The 23,918-nt window shown below is 44.5% G+C and overlaps 1 protein-coding gene and 1 long non-coding RNA gene across 2 annotated transcripts in view, besides 2 other annotated features; one reads left to right on the forward strand and one right to left on the reverse strand.

Moving 5' to 3' along the window:
* The window catches only part of jing, a 119,787-nt gene that overhangs the window by 29,201 nt on the left and 66,668 nt on the right, over positions 1-23,918 (forward strand). The gene's annotated exons all lie outside the window — the stretch shown is intronic.
* On the reverse strand, positions 1,389-2,389 carry lncRNA:CR43905 (long non-coding RNA:CR43905). Its single transcript, NR_073842.1, has one exon. It is a non-coding gene; the product is annotated as a long non-coding RNA:CR43905 (long non-coding RNA).
* Positions 7,800-7,904: a mobile genetic element.
* Positions 19,030-19,087: a mobile genetic element.

A 23,918-nucleotide genomic window follows, 5' to 3' on the forward strand; every position in this document is an offset into this window, starting at 1 on the left:
TGTAACTGCAACTCTCGTGTCGGGAGTGCCCCCCTGCCCGCCGGTTTGTCATGGCACAGGGGCAAAACATAGGCACTCTTGGTGTGCCTTAATGTTTCGGGGAATGCTCATTGGAGTTGTTGTTTTATGTTGGCTGGCCACAATGTGTGCAGGCCAGTACCCCGGGGGAACAGGTCCACTATGCTTGGCTATGCAGTTTTAAAGCCAAGTGCAAGCTGCTTAGGAATTGTTGGCTAAGTCGCAGCATATGGCCAAAGTCGAAATATCCCTTCCGGAGTTCATATCGCATTTGTGTTCCGTGAATGGGTATCGAGTTGGAAAGTATGGAAGCTTTGTTTATAGGTCATTGGGTAGATTTGTAGCACTGTGTGGGCCAAGGTATTCCGACATTCAATTGCAGTGAACAATTATTCGGTATCTCCTCCCCATGAGCATTTGTTGTTCAAACCTTATTTACATTGCATCGGAAAATAGCCCTACCACCAACCATTTCACTTTCCTTCCTCCTACAACGGACACAATAGAAAAGTTGGCTAGAACTTCCGGCTCCTCTCTTGGCCAGGGTCAAAGTTTAACTTGTGTTTTGCTTCATTATGTAATTATTAGTTTGTGCAATGAACCGTTATTCCGTTGGCTCCCAGTGCACGAGTGTGAATTATTTACCAAGCAGTTCTCGGCCTTTTCCCCCTTTTTCCGGGCCTGCAGTTCGTGCGTGTTTCTCCTTATTGCTTCTCTTCTGGCCATTACAAAGTCTACTCGGCACTTGGCCATTGTGTGTCCATGTGTGTGTGTCTGCGTTTAATTATACACTTGCCACAGAGGTTGCCACCGAACGGGTTATTATTGCAGTGACCATTAAATATTTGATTTGCATTTATTAAGTCGATCGGTTGCGTTAGCAGCTCTGCGGCAAGTGAAACCAATTATCGGTGCTAATTGGAACTGATTCACTGGTACACGAAACCCTTAACGGCCAAGTAGTCGCAGGTAAATACAGGTAACCATAGATAAAAACGTTTAATTGCAAGAGGGAAACCAACAGAACACCTGAATTGGCGACTTGTTTCTTTCCCACCTAGTGCTTAGGAAAGGGATTTATATCGGTGATTAGGGCCAGGGTTCAGCGAGCTTCGTTGACCGATTGAAGGCTTTACTTACGGGCCATTCCAGTTGGACTTTCGAACAAGGTGCGCAGGGTTTCTTCAGCCGGCAAGGCTTTATCAAAGTCTCTTCTTGGAGACTACCTGTGCAAAATCTTGCTTCATTGCGCCGCCAAAAGTTCAGTGGAGCATGATGCGCTTTCACACTGGCACTTGCAAAGAGCTTCACCCTCACACCAAGTCCTCCACTCCAACCCATTTGGCGGCCCAAGCCCCCGCCGCATGAAAAAGTACGTTGACATTAGCCTTACAAGCTCATGAGCTGCTGTCATAAACTTTTATTATCATTACACTTGCGTCGCTCCCCGACATCCGCCGCCCTGTCATATTTGTTTTATTGACTGCGCCACATGGTCTTCGGGTAGCTCCAGTGCCCGGCTCGCCCCCCTTTCGATGTGCTCCACAAGTTGCAGTCAATGTCCTCTTTGTGTCCCACCCCACAAGCCGAATCGAGCCAGAAATGCACTTCTACCTCTAACATTTGTCAGCTCCGAGTGCCAGCGACCAGTGATAAGATTACCACTCCTGATAACCGCATGAGACATTTCCTGAAGGTGCCACATGACCAGATAGCACTCTCCTCATCGCCAGTTACCAGTTTCCAATTCCCCCGCAGTCTTCCGGTAAGAGTGCGCAGCTGAGATTGATGGACTTGAGGAGCTGGGAAGAACATTGATTGGATTTAATGTGGCTCCAATCGGCTATATGGCCTATTGGTATTGGTTCTATCATGTATTACTGCGATAAATAGGACTATGTATCTCTACTCCAGATTCTCACAGTTTGGCAATGGAAAATGTTATCAACTCAAGCGGTATTCAAGGGCCCGCAGTTGATCCATTTCATTTATGGCTACTAAGTTTGGTGCTTGGCAGTGGGACAAGAGTCGCTCGGTCCGTTTGGAAGGGGCTCTGACGTGAGGGGTGTCGAGTCTTTAATTTGACTTGAGAGGTCTTCAGAGCCGGATGCCATCCCTCGCATTGGCATACATGTGTACACTCATCCCTTTCCCAGCAGCTTCAATTTCAAAGTGCTGCCCTGCTGTTCTGGGGCCCATGTCCTTTGCTTGTAATCATGGAAATGCCTTCGAGCGCTGGCCGCTTGGCACCATTCAAAGGACTTCGAGGTGGGTGGTGGGCTGGAAAAGCGGGCTGAGAACTTGGCTCGGCGTTTGAGCTGGTGCTTGAGCTCGAGCTATACTAAACTTTTCCGGCTGCCTCTGCGTTTTGAAGTCTAATTCTTACCCGCTTGCTTTTCTTCTCCGGAATGCTATGACAAAAAAGGCTCTCTGATGGCATTGTTGCAGGAATGTATGAGTGGGATGGGAAATCGACAAGGAGGAGGGGTCCACATATCCTTTCGGCTTATCCGGCTAACAGCGTACCTTCACCTCTGGGCTATACATATTCCTTTCACTCATGTTACACAGAAGTGAAGCACTTAGCATACGATTAGGTTTTTGCCAGCGGTGTGTGAATAAAAAAGGGTTAGTGGATTACGAAATGGAACTAGTTTAGTCCCGAGCGAATGCTGATTCCAGCACTACGATCTCCGCCATATCCATGTTGAATTTAAAGCTATAACTCCCTCTGCCAGCGGTATTTCACTCATGTTCGGTCGGGCATTCATCGCTAATCCCAGCCATGACTCTAATTCCCTTGATATTTCACTTTGTTTGCCGCCGTCGTCCTGCGGCCCGCCCCTTCCCATCCCTCCCCCTCCTGCCGTGTCAACAAAAGCCGCAAAAAGCAGCCAAATGCCAACAAATAACGAGGTGTATGTATATATTTAGTTGTCTTCTAGTAGTCCACACCCACACCAAGGCAGTGTTTAACCCGCAGGCGGCCCTGCACCCCATGGGTGTCATTGCTGCGTTTAATATTGCAAAAAGGATGCCGAACCGGCTTTCAGGGCTTCCTTCCCGGGGATTCGAGGACTCGGGGACTCGGGGAAGGCGTCGCGGTGGCGCCCACATTTGTCTTGCTCCCACTTTCCACTGACGTCGGCCCGCTGTTTACTCAAGTCCGTGCACTCGCTCCAAGCGCTCTAAAATGAACACGGCAATAGTTGAGCAAAATGTCTCGACTTGTGGTTACCTATTAACCAAAGTTTCATTTGAATCTTTATCCCTGTAGTGGTACCTTAATATACTCAAAGATAAATAAATGTTAAATATTGTTAAGATTACCTAGCAGCCTTTATTTTAAGTATTTATAGTATAGATTAAGTCTGAAGACAGCGATAAGCAAGTGAAAGGATTCGATTACATTAATTCCTGGTTAATTGTGAACTGCCTCTGGCTTATATTAATTTTTATATATTTTAACTCGTTCTAAAGAGAGCGGCTTTCCAGGTGCGATAGTCTTCGAAAGTGAAAAATAAACACTTCCAAAAAGTAGTTCCTTATCCTTTGAAATGCCATTCTGTTCGTTCCATCTGCTCCGAAAGGAGAGTCTCCCTGTCCGCGAATCCTGGCAGTGAGCATAGAAAGTGAGGCGCCTTTCCTTCTTCTATTTTCCCGAGATTTTCTTCTGCACGTTTTTCCTTTGTGCGTTTTTATATATTCACTCCCACCCCCTCCACTTTCGTCGGGTGTAATGTTTGATTTAGTGTTTGTTTTTTAGCTCTGCACTTCCGTTCCGTTCATCCTGTCCCTGCCGGTCCGTACCACCGTACCCATTGTACCACCCCTTCAAGTCCCCCACCTTGGCCCCCTTCGAGCTCCATTTTGTGTTGGCTTTAATAAGCTTTTATTTCCGTTTTCAGCATGTTTTGCTGGCTGCTTTTTGTGGCGTCTTTCTCCTTGTCCACAGCTCCTCCTCCCTGCACCTTGTTGCGTCCTCCGCTTTTCGTGCTCCACTTGGCGCTTTTATTCATAGCTTTTAATTTGCGGTCGAAATGAAATAACAATAAATAAAATGGCCACTTCCCCTTCCGCCCCGCCCTTTGGCCGCCCTGGAATTTTATGTAAAAATGTAAAAATGTTGAAAATGAACAGAAATGCTGCCCGCTATTTGTTTATATTTGTTTTTATCTGGATGGCGTTGATTGCCGGCATTCGTCTGTGGGCGTTCTTCAGATTTGAATTGGAGTCGCGATTCCTATCGGTGGGTCTGCTGGCTACATCTGAGTGATTAAGCGGCCGCATCTGAAACTCCGAAGGGGTAGATGGTTGAGCCCCAGGCGCTGGGAACTCAGAGATCTGGAAAAAGGTTGGACGTTAATATATATATATATATATACATAATACCAATTGGGTCGGAGTATCTGTCCTTCTATTTGTCTCAGGTCAATCCCTCTGCTAAACCCCAATCACAGCATCTTCGTCCTTTGTATCCTGGCGCTGCCTGCATCATTATTGCAATCTTCGCCAAGTTGCTAAACAAGTCCTAAGCACTTTTGATAGCTTAAGCCGGGGGTTCCGCTCTATCCCCTGCAAATTGGCAATGAAACTTTTGCGGCAGCAATAAATTTGAAGTTTGGCACAGTTTGCCAACCAGCCACACACACATACTCGTGTATACATACATATGTGTCTATATAGTATCTTTATATGGGAGTGCAGTATAGAGAGTAAGGCAAACAAAACTCCGGGCCAAAGTCCCATATAAATAATAATCGTCGGCTGATGTTGCAACATATTGGCAGCTTGGCGGCGGTGCGGCAGCCAAAGAGTTTCAAAATTTTGCATATGCTGCTTGTTGGCAACATATTGCGTTGCATGCAGCACTTGGCATTGCAATTACGTAAACGCAAACTTGTACCTCGATCGTGAGTCACACACTTCCGACGATCGACTTGGTCCGCTCCCCTGGAGCATCTCAAATTTTGTGTTTCACTGCTAGGAAGTAAAATAAATCAATCTATAAATACTTGAGCTCGCAGTGTCCCATGCTGGGACGCATAAAATGCTCATTAAACTTAATTTTCTGGCTCGGAGAAGAGGGTCCCATAACTTCATATCTTTAACGACTCTGTGTCGACCATAGCCGAATAGTCTAAAAGTTTCATTTTTTTTTTTTGGCGATTTTATGACAATTTTAGAACTCTATTGTGTGTGTCGGGCGGGGAGTAATGCAAACCATCGTCATTCAAATTCATTTCGTTTGGCCAATTTGTGTGCGTAATTAAAAATAAGTTTCAAATTGAGCCCACTCCTTTTCCAGTCCCCGTTTGATCGTAAAATCACGAATGTGATCTAAGGGTTCTGAATAGAGTGTGATTTGGGGTTGTTATGCATTCATTCTTATTAACATTAATTTCATTTGATAATCACGCCCTACACTATTGTATAATCAAGTTGTTCACAAATGGACAATGGATGATTGGCCCCAATTGATTAACTAATCGAAGTAAATAGTCATTTTTAACTTCTTAGATTTGTTTAATGTGCCCGAATCACAGTTCAATGCTGAATCCTTGGGCGACTATCAGGCAAATTTATTACAAATCTGCCAGCGATTTGAGATCCCATCTAATTCGACGCCACACACCCCGATTTTGAAGCCCGTGGATAATGGGACTCTGTTCCCCGCAGATTGAAGGCGGTTGTTTCTGGTTTTCGTTTCGTTAGTTGCATTTGGATAGCGAATAAAAAACTCAAGGTTAGCCACATAATTCTTTATGCTTTTTGCCAGTGGATTTTTTTCGCTTTTCTGCGAATTAGTTTTGCAAAAAACCGAAACGAGCAAAAACGCCAATGCAAAGGTTGAATACGCTCATACTGTGTTTTCATATTTGTGTGGCTTGCCGCGCTGCAATTTCATTGTTAATGGTTCCATTGTGGCTGTTGCCGTTCATGGCGTCATTATCTAATTATTGAGTATATGCTTAGATGCAAAAGTCAAGGCGACTGCACAATTATTCATTCTTTATTTCGCTCGAACCAAGGAAGCAATTACAGTTGGCAGTCGCAACGAGTTAAATAAAATGAAAATCTTAAAACATTATAATGGCAGCCGAAATCCAAGTGCCTGGCAAGTAATAACTTCCATTAATTGATTGCAATGATAACCGAGCACTATTATTGCCGGGGACCCCCAGCCGGGCCCGATCGGCACTTCGACCCAAGTCCAAGTCGCATGAGGGTCGCAGGAGGGTCGTTCCCCGGCTCGATCCATACCTGCCCCTGTGCCTGCCCAGCAAGAAGCCAATAAGCCGAGGACGAGGAGGCCAGCATTGGCTTTATGTGCGGCATTTAAGCTGCGATAAATGGCATAATATGCCCTCATAAATGGCAATGCGAGCGGACTGGGCCTCCATGTGTCAAGGCATGGGAATGGGAATGGGCATGGGCCATGGAAATTGGGGATGAGATGGAAGGCACTCCACTCCAATTGAAGCGTCGCGTCCACGTCCGCGTCATAATCGGCGCAAAAAACTGCACGACAGTCAAAACGAAATGAAAATGGGCAAGGGTATGTTTCGTTGGGTATATCAGTGACTCCGATTCAATAGTGCTGACTCACCCATATGTTTGCTATTTCGCATCACTTCGAAATCACTTCTTCATCACTTCTGTAGCGTCCAGCTAATACGCCCTCAGTCCTCATAAGAGCACAGGGTATGCGAAGACCAAGTACGAGTGGCATATTTGTGCGCCAGTTGTGTGCATGGGAGCAAGTACTTGGCCGAGCTTATGAAAAATGTGCGGATTTGTCAACAAGCTGCAGTAGCAGCAGCGAAAGCAACAACATAGCACAACAACAGCGACAACGACAGCAACAATTACTTAATGCCCATTGTATTGCATTTCAAGTTGGCAAATGGAAGAAATGGAAAACGAGAATTGCACAAGGGGATCATCGAGCGAAATGGAAGGAAGCAGAACGAGGACGGCGAAAAGCGCGTGCACTGCGAAGGGGCTTCATGTTCCGCACTGTTGGCAATTAAGGTATAATCAGCGATTTCGAACAAGCACCCACAGATCCCAGTGGCCAAGTGCGGGTGTGGCAGTTAATAAGTGGCTAATGCCGCAAAACCAGATTCCGAAAGATGCATCAGGCGGCGTCATTTGCACCCATAAATATGTTCAATATTTTCATTTGCTACGAGTATCAGTTATTCAGTCAATCAGCTACTCTACTTCAGCACTCTTTATTTTAGTTTTCTGATTCTTAAATTCAAGTTCAGTCAAACTTCTAAAGCGTAGCGACAAGTGTGCGCCGTGAGTGACTTAAAGCACTTGCTGTCCTGCACACATGTCACAATCACAACCCCGAGGGCCAATTCCATTCACACACATTCTCACAGCGCACTGGGCTCACTCGATTATTTTGCTGATTGCTTTCCGGTGACAGGCATCTCTCCACCGCCACCACCACCCTCACACCCCACCGAATTCCCAAAGGGCACCTCAACAGGCGGCGGAAAGCGCTGCACGCTCCTTTGAATTCGAAACGCTCCTGTTGCCGCTCATGCAGAAAAATGCGGGGCCCAAAAAAGCCACCCGGGTCTCCTGTGCCCCACGCATTTCACTCCCCTCATGGAGTGGAACATTGACAAAAACAAACAGCACGCCAATTGGGCGAAACGCATATTTCAGGCTGCCTGTCTAACTAAAATTTAAGAATCCCAGATTCGTGAATGTCTCCGGGATCATATATATTTGTTTCTCGAACTCTGTCTATGACTATTTTAAATATAAATATATTATATATATTACTGTTCGGAATTATTACCCTTGTCGGCCTGACCACGTTCGTCTGTCCGTCAATATGAACGTTCAGATCTACGCAACTATAATAACCATTGATACAACATCCAGGTTTAAAAGTCGCCGAATTTGTGCAATACCGCCAATTTTAGTTATATTAATATTTCTATCAATTTCAAATGTGTTTGAAAGTGTCAGCTCGTGTCAGCCAATGTTGTCCTATTTTGACCACCAACTTTTGTATTTGTTGCCGATTGCATATCTCTTCCCTCTTACGATCTGGTTTTCGTTCAATTGGGGTTTCGGTTCAATTAAATGATGAGCTTGTCCCGCATGTCTGCACTTGGACCCCAATTCAAAAGTGTGCAGTCACTTATCATCAATACATTTGATATAAACAAGCAATTCGAGTGGGATTTCTGATCCATGCTGGCTGAGCTGAGCCCCTTTCCGCTGGAGCTCTGAACGAACTTGCCCCGCAGCCCACTTGTAAATGCAATTACCATAAACATGCAAAGCTTGTGCAGCTGTTGCTGCATGCGAATTAAAAAGTTTTAGCCAACGAAATTTATTTGAAAACAACGCACAAAGTGGTCAAAACTATCAACTGGTACCCACTGCACAGCGGAAGCGAAGGGGTTACGGATACGGGAAGGGGATCATGGCGGTTGGAATATTTCGAAAGCACTTGTGAAGGGTATTCGATGGGGGTTCATGAAGTGGTAGAATTTATCAACAAATGATTTATTTTAGAGAGAGGCTGCCCCGTGTTGGAAATTAAATTTTTCTACTGTTCAACAGAAGTTATATAAATTCAAACAATGAGGCAATTTTAAGTCGAGACTGTAGTATCAGTTTTTGACCAAAATTACTTCAGCTGACTTCTAACTTTGTCCGCCGCTTTGAGTTGATTTTGCGCTCAGAATAACACAGACCATACATATGTATCTATGTATATATTTTTTGTTATTTCCATGCAATTTTGCTTTTTGGCCAGTTGCCTGGCGGTTGCTGGTTTGCCGGTGGTTTAGCTGAAGGTCGCGCTGTGAGTTTTGGAAAGTACATTTAAAAGTTGAAGCCAAAGATAATTGTTGCAGAATGCGGTTCTGGTCGAGGTGATTCGAGGGATTATTCATGAATTTAAATAGCAGTCCAGCAGTGCTAAGCTGGCAACTTTTATCGATTCCATTATGGCCAACTTCCTGGGCCAACTCGAAAGAGTTTGTGACTTGGACACGAAAATCTATATTCAGCTCTGGCCAGATGACCCCAAAACCGAAACCAAGAAAATTGCTAAGCAGCACAGCGCACACGGAAAACAAAAGGGGAAACTGCAGCCCGTTGACATATTTGGTAGCATTTATACAGCCAGAATGGCAACAGACAAAGCAACACAACGCCGGCGATGATGTAAATGGCAGAGGAGGCAGCGGAGGCAGTGGAGGAGTGGCTGGCCAAAGCTACAAGCAATGAGATTACATCGCTGGCACTCGGCCAAGAAATTTATAAATCAGTTGAGCAATTTGTGCTGATTTAGTGACATGATACCACAGTCGAAGCCAGTGGAAAGTGGACAAAGCCTCGAGAGCGTCTGGTGGGGAGCGGAAGGAGGGCGGACTGCTACTTGGCCGACAAGCGAGTGCAATGAAGTGAAAAACCTTATAAATAAGGAAAATTTCACCCAAATTAAAAGTGGACAAGCCAAGGGCCGCAGAAAGAGATGGGTCCGAGTTCGAGCAAGACAAATGAGCCAGTGAGCGGCCAATTAGGCGGAAGGAGGGCGAGGGTCTAGTTAAGAGTCCAGTGCAAAAAGGAGCCGGATGACAAAGTTGTTGGCTTGTGTCCAGGACAAGATGCAACGCCAAATTAAGAGACTTCAGAAGACAGACACACCAAAAGAATCTGCAGAAAGTGAAAAGCAGCCGCGCGTTGAAGGCACTTCGCAGGTACCAGGCTAACCAAAATCTCTTCTGCGATACTAATTTAAAGCCCTTGAGTTTTAATACATTTAAAATTACTTTTTTGATATTGCCTTTTAATTAGATTTTGAAATGACTAAAGAGAATCATATTAGATTAAATTTCATTGCAATTGCTTGTATTCTGACTAACTCTCTGAATTTATTTTGAAAAAACACGAGAATCTGAAGGAAAGAAGACTACAGCCGGACACTTCTAACAGCTTTAGATGGGCATTCCAACAATTAGCTAGTCAATTAGTGACTCCAGACCTAAATAGTCTTGATTAATGTCAGACTTGTCAAATTTAATTCTGCACAGCTTTAAGCCGATCCGATGACGACATAAATCGTGCAATCGTTCTCTGCCCGGAAGCATCGGCGGACCCTGATTAGCCCGGTCCCCGGATGTTGAATGGGATTAAAATGCAAACTGCAATCGCTGAGCGGCGAATTCATTAAAATTTCCCAACCTCCGCGGTGGTTGGGCCTTTCAAGGGCCTCAGGAGAGCGGGGAACCAGACGCAACTAGGCAAAAACTCAGAAGAAGGGCAGAATTTCCACCAATTGAACTGCGTTTTTTGTATACTTTTAAATTTAATTTTAATGAAGCGCGCTCTTCAATGAAAATAGCACCAGTTCATCTGTTCAGTGCTGCCCGCACCGTAATTTATGCAAATTAAAAAAGAGACACTGGGAGACCCCAGCACCCGGAGGGTGGGAATCAGAATCAGCCGCATTAAGTATACGCAGCGTTGGCCAGGTGAGCAGAAGCGCTTCGTTTTGTTGCAGGTGTGTGGGTTAGACACTTGAATGTTGCGGTCACTGCGGCCACCCCCCCACCCAACGGGGGGCTGGGAACTTCTGGGTGCAGTGGGCCATGCTGTTGTGTAATTAATTGGCCATGTTGCATTGAGTGGCTCGAGTCGAGTGGAGTGCAAGGGAATCGGGAGGGTGGCGTCTCCTTCTGACTGACAGCAGCAGAAGTGGCTTACAGTACAATAGCAGCCACAATTGAATTGTGCCTCTGCTGCAGCGAGGCAAATACATTGTTCGGCGCCAGGATACAGCTGCCTGTTGTCCTGCGATCTGAGACATGAATCGGTGATTTGTTGACGCAGCAAAAACAATTGCGTGCCTTTGTAAGCGCCGACTGATAACTTATTCAAAATTCTATTAACCAGGACCAACAAAGGGCAGCCTAAGCCGATTGCCCCTTATTATGTCAAACCAGCCCACCGCCGAATGCGCATAATTAATGAAAGTTTGCACTGGTACAGCTGGCTCATTTAGACCCCAAAACCCAGGGAAAAATAACCAAGTTAAGAACACACCAGACCTCTAAGCCAATGACAAAAGTATGCAAAGATGCCGAAAGTCCTGGGGTTTTACTAAGCAAATTATATTTTTGCAGTGCCAGCTTAGTAAGACAGAAAACTTTGTCTCTGGACGGAAGGAGCCTTTGCTTAGGGGTTGTCGGTTGGGGTGGAGCGCTACTCCTCAACTTCTCCGAGTGTTTGCACAGACAAAAAGCATTTAAATCTTATTTTGACATAATTAATGACAGTTAAAAGCAGTTGGCGGCTTTTCGAGCCGGGTCGTGTTTTGGGATCTGACCCCTTTCTTCTCCTCCCCCCACTTCTCCCACACCCACTTCATGTCGACAGCAACCGTCTCCGGGCTGTTGCACATTTACATGACACTTGGCGGGGCAGGGGCACGTGGAGTGGCTGCTTCCAAAAAGTTTGCAACTCCATGTCGACTGCGTTAAATTTATGACAATCACCGCATGTATCTCGGGAAAGAAGTAGCTGGCGAACGGGTTTCCTTCTAGTTTCTGTACTGCAATCTGGGAGCTGGGCATTAAGGGGCGGAGGCGCTGCAGCTGCAGTCCCAGTGGCCACGCCCTCGTTCTTGACAACCAAAACAGATGGCAGGCGCCTTTTTATCTTTGCAGCCAAGTCGCTGCTATGATTAATGCAATTGACTCTTGTAATTGACACATAATTTATTGTCGACTCCTGATAATACGCATACGCAACGTTGTCCACTCCACCAGCTGCAGCTGAAGGCGCTGACGAAGGCTCAACAAGCCGAAAACAGCTGCCGGAGTGGTTGTCCTCATTGCGGCTGCACACAGAGAAAAACATTGGTAAATCAAGGCGAAATTAATATTCGTATTGTTGAGCACAATCAGAGTCGGACTTTACATTGTTAAAGGACAAGTTATGTACATTTAAATAAAGTGAATAATACGTTCAGTAAGAATTTCGAAATTTTGTCCTTTACCAATACGACAAATGATACTGAGTATCTTATTGTGTGATTGCAGCATACAAATGTTTAAACAACTTATGAGTTGATACATATATAAACAATTTAAATTCCCAATTTTCCTTGTGTAGTTGCTGTTGTGGCAGTTCCTGTCTTGCCGATTCCTGGCTACTTGAAGTCCGTCTGCCAGACGACTTTGTCCGCCTCACTGTTCCTGGCCAGCTGGCTGCACTTTCGAGTGGCTCGGGCCCCAGGTCTGGACTCTTAATAAACTTATGCAAATTTCTGCATTCTGAGTTCTGATCCTGCACTCTGCTGCTGATGGACGGCAGCTCCTCCTCGGCTCAAGTGGCTGTTGTTGGCGAAAGTTTAAGCAGCAGAGACACTCACGTTGAAAGGAATTACATTCCTCATCGCCCAGTTTGCCTTTCCATCAATGCTCACCCCTTACATTGTCCGCAAAAATCTGTTACTTAATTTCAATTGACTTTGAGAAGCGTGTGACGTGGCTGCTTCGACTTCTTCACGGAACAAATCAGTTTAATATACACCCACCTCGTCCCACCCCCAAATAGACCAACCACCCACGTCGGCGGCGATGCTTATCAATTTGAAATTACTTTAGCCCCGAACACAAAAGACAAGCCACGCACCCGATAAAGAAGAGGAACGAAAGCGAACGTTTCACATGAGTGAGGTGGATGGATCTCAGAGGTTTTACGGGGGCCGAGGGGTGGCAGAGACAATCGCGCCAACATCGACAATGCTGACACCCCATAAAATATTTAAGTTAACACAGCGGTGGCTCGGGGGGTGCGGCTGAGCTGCGACCCCCGAGGCCAGACAGGCAGACGGCCTTAAAGGGCGTCGCTCGGTGGGCAGGATCAGGAGCAGGAGCAGGAGGAGGAGGAGCAGGGGCAGGGATTGGATACGGGGTGGGGTGCTCTCCCCAAGAGCAGGGTGGGGCACATTAAAGCGCTCAATGTGTTGCCTTTTCTCGTTACCACCCGCAGCTCCCTTTTTGGCCATCCGTCGGCTTCGTTCGTTTGCCTCATATTTGTCGACCCTTGTAAAAGTCGCTTGGCACTTTACCGTCGTTATGTCTACGTATGTGTATGTGTGTGTGCTTGTATCCTGCTCCCTCTGTCTGTGCCTGTGTGTGTGCGCGTCCTTCTCGCTCTCCCATTGCTCCTGTGTGTGTGTGTGTGAGAGTCTTCCTTCCTTCCGGTTTCGTGCTCACTTTTTTGCTCCTTTTTTCGCTTCTGACTTAGTACCACGACGTTCAACATTGACTAAGGACTGCTCTTTCATAGTATAAAACATATTATTAATAGCTTAGCTTTTAAAAAATGATCTCTATTCGTTGCAAAAGAAACCTCCCTGTGGTTTAATATAAATTTACAGACTTTAGGATATAATAAATGTTGTCCACCTGTATACTAACTTATACATTGTCTACCAAACAGCATTGTCGTAAAGAGTGTTCACCTTCTAAGCTTTTAAATATTCTTGAGAAGCGTAGTTTTTTAAAATAAGAACGGTCTTTTCAATTGCTAATAGTCTTAGTAGTCTCAACTTTTGAATCTGAAATTTCCACAATTATATACGTTTAACCTGGAGATTCTCGAAAATAAAGTTATAGTATTTCGCAAGTCGACCTCAACCATTCTCGCGTTTAGTCCTCTGATATTTTTTCCACTTCATATCCTTTTCGGGTGCTGCCGATAAGGTAGTTCCCATCACGCCTCCTTTTCTCCTTTCCTCTGCTGTACATTTTCTCCGTTATCCGACAAAATTCGCCTGCCAGGGCGCTGCCAGAATTTTGATTTCCATGGCCAGAGTGGCAACTCTGCCACTTGAACCCGTGAGGTTCACAATCAAAAATTCATTTTCGAAATAGAATTTAAAACTTGGGCAGCACACAAAGGAGCAGTCAGCCAGCGTCATCTCGAAAGAGAGTTTCGCAGAATAAAATGTTTCATAGGTTTAAAGCGGCGTTAAGTTTATTCCAGAGCGCAGTTGTGTGTTGAAGTGGGGGGTTGGAGTTTGGAGTTCGCGTGGGTGGGCCAGGACTTTGATATACACATATACGTACATGGCGCTTCGCTGTTCAGCTCCTCTCAGTTCGACTTCGTTTTATGTTTGTTTTGTGGGTCTAGACGCCAGCAAGGATTGCTCCCGAGCTGTGCGAGTCCTTGGCCCGACGTGGCTTATTCATTACCGACATCATCATCATCAGCACCACCAGCCAACGTGTGCGTCTCTCCAGCTGTAAATACAACTATAAATATGGAGTATAATAATAACGATAAAGTGAGCCTCGACCCCAAAGAAGCCTGTTGCCTACCGGCTTGTATCTCGACTTGCCTCTCGTGACACGCGTGATTTCCGCCTTGCGTGTTGAGCTCTTAATTTAATTTTCCCCTTTGGTTCTACACTTAATTTTTTTCTTTGCGACTTGTGTGTGCCGACGATACCGCGAGAAAATGGTGGCAGTTCCCCTGTACGCCACGGACTCCTTTCCTGTTTACGGCCTCTCATTTGGCAAGGCATTAACAAACAATTACGACGATGATGATGCCAGCAGGAGGAGTCCATAAGGTCTTGACTTTAGGAAGATGCATGAAAACAGGATAGCAGTTCCCATGCAGGATAGTTTGGGTTAGGGAACATTTAACGAGGCTGGCGCAAAACTTACGCGATTTTAATTAGAAAACTTTTGCATTTGTTTTGCCTTTTTCTGCTTTCTTGCTGGTTGTTTATTTTGGCCATGCCTCTTGGCCGAGGAATATGGAAGACGTAGGTCAGATATGAAGGCGTTTCCACTTCGTTTCCAGTGTTTTTACCCTTCTACGGGCACTTTAGCTTTACGCTTCATTGGAGCGGCTTTCGCACCAGACGTGATTTGTGCAGTTCGGCAATAAACTTGCTAATTGTTAATTGTTGAAGCATTACTTGCCTCGTTCATCCATTTAATCCGCTCCCCGTCCGTCGGCGAAAAAGTTTTTAATTAACATGTTTCTCGTTCACTTTTGATTTCATTTCAGGTAAGGAAGGGTTTTGACAAGCCAATAATCTGCTAAATCCGCAAGGAAAACAAAATTCGGCGGCATCAGGGGCTTTGCTGACGCCATCGTTCCTGACTGGGATAAATTTTCAATTCACAAACCTCCGAGGGGACAACATACTTGTGGCCTGGCCTGGCCATTCAATGTCAACATCTGATAGTGGAAGCGTAAACATTGCGAACCCTCCCAGCAAAGGTCAATAGCACCGGCTATGCCTGATAACGAGTTCAATGTGTACATATGTTTATATTCCTGGGCTTTTGGGTGGACCTGGTGAAGGTAAAATTATATGTTGACTAAAAAGTGATCCTTAAATGAAAATAGATTCAAACGACATGATAATCGCCTTTAAAAAAAAAATACCCTAGGCCCTTCATATTGGTTTTGATCGAAAAAAAGATATTTGATGTGTAAAAGTAAATGTCAAGCGATTAGCTGATAGATAGTTGATTAAAAGTACATGCATCAGTCATGGCAATACATTGTATGTATAATAGCTTACCATTTTGCTAGATTTGTAAATCGTACGCTAATTGGCCAATTTAAGATATAGCCGAATTTTGCAATGAGGAATTGATGGGAAAATAGGTCCACTCTAATGCTCATTCCCCAACGAAGATAAGCGCTCGTCCGCACTCAGTCACTCGGTTTGCTGGTTAGTTAGTCATCCAGTCCAGCAGCCAGGCAGTCAATGTGTCAATCATAATTTAATACACCGTCAATCGCAGTCGCTGCCGTCGTTTGTCAGCCGCGACCAACTAGAGCTGCGACCGGCTAAAATAGTTGTCAACATGAATTATTTACAAGCGGCGAGCGGCACATGACGCCCGTTCGATCGATCGACAGGTGCAGGCGACACGAGTGCGGCAGCAAGTGCCATCATATAGTCATCCGTCCGATGTCCGATGTCCGATGTCCGCTGGTTGATGTCTGATGTCCAGTATCTGATGTCCGCTGTCCGTTGTCCGGCGTATGCGTAACCCTTGCCTCATTACGCATGCGAGCGCACGCGCACCAGGTGCCCAAAAATGGGATTGCATGGCTGGGGGCTCGGGGCAGGGGCATTGGCATTGGTAGGGGGCGAGGGGCAGGGTATATTGAAATTAATACGCACCGACAGCAGAAATATGCGAAGAGTTATGTGTAAAACAGAATAAAAAAAGGCGACTGGGAAACCAGTTTAAAATTCGCAAAATTGGCAAAGCGGCAGCAGCAGACAGAGCATTAAATGCAGCTAAGTGCCCTGCTGCAAGGCAAAGGGAGGAGTTCGGAATCGCTGCAGAGCCGTCTGGTGGTGGATCGGGGAACAGTGGGCTGGTGGGGGGCAACATGCGTTGGCCCGGTATGCTGCTTGATTTTAAAAACGGTAGCAAAGCAATTACAACAACAGCAACAATTCAATTACACGAAAAAGGAGGAGGGGACCCTTCGGAGAAGTCGGTCCCGATGCACAGGAGAAGATTATGAGCGCTGAGCGGAAGGGGAATGCAGATGGAAGGGGCGGCACCGAGTCACCACGAACCATGGATACCCTTTCCAGGGACGGTTCGTCGGCTCGGAGAGCAAAGCGGGAGGACAGGGTTCAATTGGGTTGCTGCGAAATAAGGATAATATGTGACATGCGGGAAATGCCATGAATATGCACACACTGGATATATAAATTAATAAATTGGGAATGTGCCTTAATATTGATGGTGTTGATTATAATATTCCATTGATGGTATCAATTTTGTATTCACCACACGTTCTATAAAGAATACACACCTTTTGAGTATTTCAATCATTTTTTGGATAGAACCAAGTTTTTTAACGCGATGGCTTGTATTGAAGTTCTTGCGAGTAATTTAGAGTTCAACTTAAAATAAAAATCCCCTAAAACCGGTTATGTAAGATGCATTATATTTAAATACAATTGCTGTGCCCCACTAGATCATGACTTCATCGCCTGCGGATCCACTCCCTTTAATCAACCAACCACCGATGCACCATAGACCAACTCTGCCATCGAAAGCAGCATGCCCACACAAATAAAGTGTAGCGCACCGCGGATGAAAAATGCGAAGCACCAGTCGATGCACCCTGCCCTCCGATTCCCGTTCCCCGCTCCTCACGTTTATGAAGCGTGCTCTCATAATTCCACAGTGGAGCGGGGAGGGAACTTAGAGTGGAGCTTCCACCACGCAACGCGTTGCAAGTCGCGCTTTATCAGGAGATAAGGCGAGGGGGCTCCGAGGCTCACCTGCTGGCCGCGGATAACCACAGGCCGTGCCCCACGCCCCTGGTAGTCCCCTCTAACCAGTCGAGTCAGTCAGTCAAGCAGCCAAAGCTCCAGGGCTCCTACCCACCTACCCAGATCCCCACCTCCTCGAGCGAGGTGCACTCCGCTCCTAAAGTCCCCAATCAACTGGTTGCAACATTGGTCTTCGAACTGCTGTTGTTTCAGTTGTTGTGGCTGTTCGCTGATGTTTTTGGGTGCCGCCTGCCACCCGCCCCTTGAAAAGCACCGTGCCACGCCTCTGTCGCACATTCGCGTTTCCGTTGCATTTTTCAGTGCCCGTCGGTGGGACCGCTGCTGCGATTTATATGCGGTTGAATGGACACGCCCGCCAGGCAGCCGGCAACAATAACAATGATGACGACTTAACCATCGTCATCATCCTCATCATCATCATCGTCGTCAACAACGTTGTCAGGATGCAGCAAAAAACTCAACAACAACAATATTTTGCACGTTTTTTAATAAACGCACACATTTTTGCACAAACTTTGCCATGAAACCGAGGCGATCCGAACCGAACCGAACCGAAACCAAACAAAATACAGGAAAATAAAGTTGGTCTGAGCGGAGTTGGAGTTGAAAAAGCAACACAACGGCCACAATGGATAAAGTGTGCTGAAAAATTTCGCATAATTATTTTCCATGTTCCCCGCTCAGGATGCCGCCATCCATCCATCCATCCATCCATCCGTCCGACCGGCGGCGGAGTTGCATTTAAAAGCGCATAAGTGAAAAAATTTGTTAAAGTGTCAACATTGACAGCGATTTAAGTCATTTTACTGTCGTCATTAAGCCCCAACCAACCGACAAGCCAACGCGTGGGTTCGCATTGGATTTATTCGTCTTGTTGCAGGTTTACCCGCTCCTTTGGAACGGGATTTCGCTGATGAAGCACTGATGACGGATCCACATAGTTGAACGTGAATCGATATCAAGCGAGAGTAAAATCTGGAAGCTATATCCCTTGCCGATATTGAATCTAAGTGTCACAAAAATATCTTTCCAAAGTTGTGAGGCACTCCCGAATTGGATTTATTCGTCTTGTTGCAGGTTTACACCCAGGTTGCAGGTTTAATCGATTCTATTGAAAACTTTTCAAGTCAAATACAACATTTTGGGCCGCCATTAGACTACATAAATCGCCCTGAAGGCAACATTATTGCTTTAGTCAAATTCATCCAAAAGAAAAGCGGACTAGAAGGCGACAGAGCGTGCCGAGAAAAAACGCGAAATTAAAAAACGATTTGAAACAAAAGCGAAAAGGAAGAGCTCCAATTTGCTGCTACAGAATAAGTGAAATCAATTAAAAAGTTTTTACAAACTGGCTTTGAAGCTGGGATTAAGGATTAAGCATCTGAATTACGAGTGCCGAAATGAGAATGAATTCATTTTCCCCAAACTGCCATATTTTAAGGGTTATGCGGGAGAGCTTTAATTAAATTTCAATGCACTTCCAGGGACAGGGAGCAACAAATATTCGTTGGAATTCATTTCGAGTATCTTTGTTGATTGTATGAGGTTTTTTTGGGGCCAGACAGACAGTTAACCCTCCAGATAACACGCCACGCCCTCCCAAAAAAAAGTTTCAAGAATTATTTAGGCCTGGCCAAGAAAGAAACCGGATTTAGAAGAAAAGCAAGAGAGAACGCTAAAGCTCGACTATCAGATACCTGTTATTCAGCCACTGATAATGCGGGGAGAAATAGCAAGATAAAAATATCGATAAAAATTGCCAAAAACAAACAATTTGGAAAACTTTGCACAGCACTTTGCGATTTGTGGGCGTTCGAATTAGAGAGGCCAAGTACTTTAGTTTCGATATACTCGTATATTTAATTTTGATACTGTACAAGTAGCAGGTGCAATAACAAGATACTCTTTTTTTAATAATGCTTTTTACATAACAAAAGCACCATATAGTACCAAATATTTTTTAAAATAATTGATTTCGAATTAGAGAGGCCAAGTACTTTAGTTTCGATATACTCGTATATTTAATTTTGATACTGTACAAGTAGCAGGTGCAATAACAAGATACTCTTTTTTTAATAATGCTTTTTACATAACAAAAGCACCATATAGTACCAAATATTTTTTAAAATAATTGATTTCGTACCCTTTAGCTTGAAAGCAATTTCGATTCTATGCTTAATTTCAACATTATCATTAATATTACAAGCAACATTTTAATATTTATTCAATCCAGTAAGGTTCAAGCTTAAATATATCTTTATTTAAACTGTCTTCGGTTCTTACAATGACATTATGAATCATACTTCAGTACGGAAAAAGGGTATTAAAAGCTTCGAATTGCACAGTAATTAATGTGTTCGCTTTCTCCAACTTCTGCTCGTTTTCCTCATGGGCCATGGAAAACTTTTTTTGGTGCAGACATTAATCTTGAAAAAGAAAATTTGCATGAAATTAAAAAAGTAGACATAAGTAAGCTCCCAACGAGCACAGAAGCAGCGAAAACTCGGAATCCTAAATTCAATGGGATGCTGCTTAGAACGGAAAAGTGAAATTTGTAAGCACTTAACAAGGGCACTGACTGCCGCGTTTTCACTTAGCCTCTTAGAAAATAGAAGGAGGCCTCTCCCTCGCCGATGATTTCTTCTTTAAGTTTATTTTGAGCCTTTAAATAGACAAAACCAAAGCTTACTTTTAGTTGGTTTTTTCAGAAAGAGCTTAGCAAGAGATAAATTGCAATGCAAATCATTTCATTGCATTTCACTTATTAAAAGGTAAATAATAAATAAGAAGTGATAGATTGAAAACTATCCTTCTTGATGTAAAGAAATTTTAACAAGAACTTATAAAATACATTTAATTCCCCATTTTGCTTTCGGCGAACCAGTAACTTCTTTATTCAAATAAATTGGGTAAATAAAGACACCTTTAATCGTGCCAACGCACGAAATATGATTTCCTCTTTAAGGCAGATATTTAAGGAAAACGAAGATTTCCTAAAATTCATTCAATTCATATGTTTTTAATAAGTATATCTTTGTATATTAGATGGCACACTTGTGTAGTTTTGGCTCTTGTTCAAAATACGAACACATGTTATGCCTAAAATCCGTTCCTTGGGCTGCTAAGACCATACTTTACTAACCGGACTGGGGCTGATCCTTAGATCCTTAAATATTTAATTGCATAATGCCCAGAGTCTCGGGCAGGCATTCTAGCGTTTTTGGCTTTTGTTGCTGCTATGCTAGTTGTTGGGTGGAGAAATAACAAAGCCAGCCAGAGGAAAATAGTATTTCTTTTGGCTGCAGCTCGCGATTTTCCACTCTGACGTCGCCGCGCTGTACCTCAAGTGCTTGTGGTGGGTCTGGCGCATCGTCCTCCGGAGCAGGAATGCCTGATCCTTCCTCCTTGGAATGCCGCTTGCAGCCCGTTTGTTTATGGCCCCGGGCACAATGGACGCATTTGCATTTGACGCAATCCGGTGTGGTATGCGCAACCACCCCTTTGGCGCCCCTTCAGCGCCAACTTATTACTTTAGACGGCTTTCGAGCGCAAAAATTTCATTCATTCTTTTCGACGGCCCCACTCCCTCCGAATTTGCGTTAAAATGTGATTTTTCACTTGACTTTTTAATTATGCGGCTCGGCAACGACAACAAAATACACCTACTTGAGGATTGCCTATTGTGCCTTTGTGGAAGCCGAGCAGCAGGACGGGGCCGGAGCTCAAGAGCCGGCCAAAGTTAAGCAGTAAATCTAATCCTCGCATGGGGCTGGGCAGCAGGTTCGATGGGGGCGCCGTGTTTTCGGTTTGGCAAATTGAGTCGGTCGGCGTGATATATTACCCGTTGGGGTTTAACCCCCACTAGTGTGCTTTAACTTGCGAATACCTTTAAGCTGTGCCTGAGTTTATGGCAGTAAACGAGTGTCTAACAAATTATGTTATCAATTATGATTTGTCTCATTCTTAAATTATGAAACTAAAGGCATTGGTTCGGATCATCCTTTTAGGACAAATATCATTTTCCAATTAAAACAGTTCTCTAAGAAATATTAAACATCCCCTTAGTTTAAAGGGACATTGACTTGAATTTACTTCAGGTTTTTTTTTTTATTTTATTATATTAATTTTGGCAAACTACAGGCGTTGATTTCATTTCGTCACATTTGCATGCAAATGCAAATAAAAAAAACTGACGTGGACAGCATTTCTATTACATCCAACCTCTTCTGACTCGTTGAACGATTTTTAAAGCATCTGGAAGGGAGGCTTTGTTCTGGGCGGCAGCCCCATGTTCGTATGCAAATTACTTAATTTAAAACATTACTCTGGCACCCCAGAAGTTCTCGTTTTTTCTTCCGAGGGAGCAAACGGACCAAAACCGACGACAGCATTGGAAACATTTGAAATCATTATTATCCAACTCACACACCCATCGCACCCTCGCTTCATCACCATCATCACCATCACCATCATCATCATCATTCGTTGTCTTCATTTTTATGAAGTGTCATTTGTGTGTCGCTTTTTGCGCCTACAAAGCGAACGCCTAAGCTCGCACAACACACTCACACACATCGGCACACCCCTTTCGCTTCGACCAACAAGCAGTCGAGCCAGTCAGTCAGACAGACCGTCAGTCATTCATTCATTCACTCACTCATACACTGACACACTCACACGCACACTCACTTACACACTCATCCACTTAAGCCTGCCTGCGCCTCTGCTCTCGATTCACTTTTTATCAGCGCACGAAATCGGTGAACACCTCCTGTATTCATCCCCTCTCGACTGACTGTCCTTTGAATGTTTTATGCCAGCAATCTCTCTTTCATTTTCATTTTTATTTCAGTGGCTTTAAATGGGAGACTTTGGGACCCTCTGCGCAGCTACACGGCGTATACTTAATACTTAATACCAAATCGATTTAATTACATTTTAATTGCACAGGCGTATGAGACACTTCAGGAGGCTGAAGCCTCAACTCTCGGTTTTTTTTACCCCTGGCAATAGGCACACTTATCATCTTTGGAGGCTCATTTGCTATAGCAACAAATGTCGAAGGCAAAATTCTGATAACTCCAACCAAAACGCTCTGACTGAAAGAAAAACCAAGTTATCCGGCTGGCCAGCTTCCCAGACATTTTTATGGCCCCATTGACATTTTTCCTGTTTTCCGCCCCTGCCCATTTTCTCGTTCTGGTCCATTCCACAGCTTCTCCTAGCGCATAAATTCAGCTCCAATTTGGCTGCGAATGGTGAATGGCAAAGAGTGCTTCGGGCTCATGCAAATTAATCATTTTGATTAACCAATTAATTGCCAAACATGTTTCGCTTTGCGCCTAGATTTTCAATCACAAATTAAGGCGAAAGAAATATCAGTGAGCGATCGGCTAAGAGAGCTAGTGACGAACCTTAAATACCCTAACTTCAAGAAGGAAATATTACTATCCATAAATATAGTGTATCGTGTTGAATTCTAGACTTGCGGTTAGCCATTAAAAGTGCTTTGATATGTGGGTTTGATTAATGGTCTTGAGAGATGTGTTTATAATTGTTATTATTCTTTTAATACCTATTGTAGTTTCTTGTTTTTAAAAATAGAACTAATGTAACATCTTCTAAGCATTATATTTATTCAAGAGATTATCTGTTTGGCTGATGCTGAGTTAACAACTAAATGTACCCCATTCCCCAGAGTATTCAAAGGCAAATCAAGTCGGGTCGATTCGATTCGATTGCTCTCGAACTGGAATTGATTTATGTGCCCGGCCGACTGACCATTCGTTGTTGCCTCTGTCCACGCTGTCAGTACATACGGCCTAGTCCCTCGACCAGACGACACCTTCCTCCTTACCAGAGTCTTGTCTGGCTGATTATCGAGCTGCGATATTGAACTTGACAGGCGGAGAGCGATATCGGAGACTAGCCTGCCGACTCCTCGATGGGAGTTTCCGCGATTTCGGCGCACTATTGTGCAATGAGTTGAAAAATGTGCCCCAAATTGGCGTTCAATAATGAGTGAGTTAGTGACTGAGTGAATGCGAGAGAGTCGTAACTCCATCCAGTCACTCAGCTGATTCTTGTTTTGGGCGCTTGTGCATAATAATGGTATATACATTTCTCTCACTAGTCATTAGCAATGAAAACCCTTTGAAAAGGGTCAATGTGAGTCGACAGAATTTCTGGAAACGATGCCAACGCTTGCCGATAAGCCATCAATCAAAAGAATAGGCCCACCGAACTTCGTAAGGACAACAATCGCCGTAATGATACCCACCAAATATAATGCGATATCTATTTAATCAACCCCCGATATAATCACTCAGCTCCCGGTCTTTAATTACTGGCCCGTCCTGCCCAAATTTCAATTATAATTGAAGCCGCCGCGATGTCAATGGTAACTGCTGATCCCGATGATGGCGATGATGATTCCCGGCTCGATTTGCGGTGGGTTAGTGGGTTCGGAAGAGCGTAATAAGCCCGATTAAAGCTCCAATAATTATAATATTGCGAACGGAGCGGTCGCCGCACAAAATGCCAATTAACTGAC

Source organism: Drosophila melanogaster, chromosome 2R, assembly GCF_000001215.4.
Source record: "Drosophila melanogaster chromosome 2R".
Taxonomy (NCBI): domain Eukaryota; kingdom Metazoa; phylum Arthropoda; class Insecta; order Diptera; family Drosophilidae; genus Drosophila; species Drosophila melanogaster.